A 1,282-nucleotide genomic window follows, 5' to 3' on the forward strand; every position below is an offset into this window, starting at 1 on the left:
CAGTTTTAATTGCTAGAGTGTCTAGAATTTTTCGACCTACCTGCCTTCCTTTCTTCCTTTCTCCCACTCCCCTTTCTTCTTCTTTTCTTCCTTAGACACAAGGTTTTACTGTAGAGTTCTGGCTTGCTTGGAAGTAGATATATAGACCAGGCTAGCCTCAAACTTCAGAGCTCTACCTGTCTCTGCCTCCTGAGTATTGGAATTAAAATATGGGCCACCGTCCTGACAGTACTCCATTTTTAGGGTCCCTGTTATACTCTGTCATACTCTCAGACTTGGGCAACACAGGGACAGGGCTAGAACCAGAAGACTTTTCATCTTGGCTTTGATGACAGCATCCCCACTGGACACCTTTTCTCCCTGTCTGCTTCCCTGGACGTGGTAAGAACAGATGTCTCTGTTCTTCCCATAGCTCCTAAAAGGGAACACAGATCATCTGTCCTGTAAATACATCTCGTTGGTTCAGAGTGGGTTTTGTAGAAATCAGTTTTCCTTCAGGGAGGGAAGTTTTCCTGCAGGGAGGGAAGGTCCAGGGGAGGAGAGGAATTGCTGCCATGATTTCTTTTTCTTTTTTTTTTCTTTTTTTCTTTTTTTGTTCTTCAAGACAGGCTTTGGAGCCTGTCCTGGAAGTCACTCTGTAGACCACACTGGCCTCGAATTCACAGAGATCCACCTGTCTCTGCCTCCTGAATGCTAGGATCAAAGGCATGTGCCACCACCCAGTATGATTTCTTTTTCAGGAAACCTTTGCCTTTTGTTGTGCCCAAGTCTGGAGATCCCGAAGAGACCACTAGAGACTCGAACTCACTGAAATGCAAAAGCAAGGTTTATTGGAGCAGTTCAAGCCTCAGCAGCGACCTTGTTGAGCACATCAATGCAGAGGAGGCTAGAGGAGGTGCCCCTCCCTAAGGATGCACAATTTTTAATGGCAAAAAACACAAGGTTACCATATCAGGGGGTTTTCAGTACAGGTACAATCCTGATTGACTGGTGCCTAGGGACTTTCCAGAATTCTGCTTTTATCTCATGTCCAGTTTGACGCTGGTCATTTGTTAAGTCCTTTCTCCTGAGCTGTCTCCAGGTTGGGACATTCTGTGGTTAATTAGTTGTCACCAGATGTCCAGATGGCTGTTCCCGACATCATGACTTTGTATTTTCTGGCTCCTGCAATTTATGTCAGCAGTTCTGAGAATTCAAAACTCAGGCCTGCTTCAAACTGGGGTTAGGGGCTTGCTTAAAATGGAGGTGCTTTGGTTCTTCACCTTCAAACCCTGTCTTTTCT

This window comes from Onychomys torridus, chromosome 12 (assembly GCF_903995425.1).
Source record: "Onychomys torridus chromosome 12, mOncTor1.1, whole genome shotgun sequence".
Taxonomy (NCBI): domain Eukaryota; kingdom Metazoa; phylum Chordata; class Mammalia; order Rodentia; family Cricetidae; genus Onychomys; species Onychomys torridus.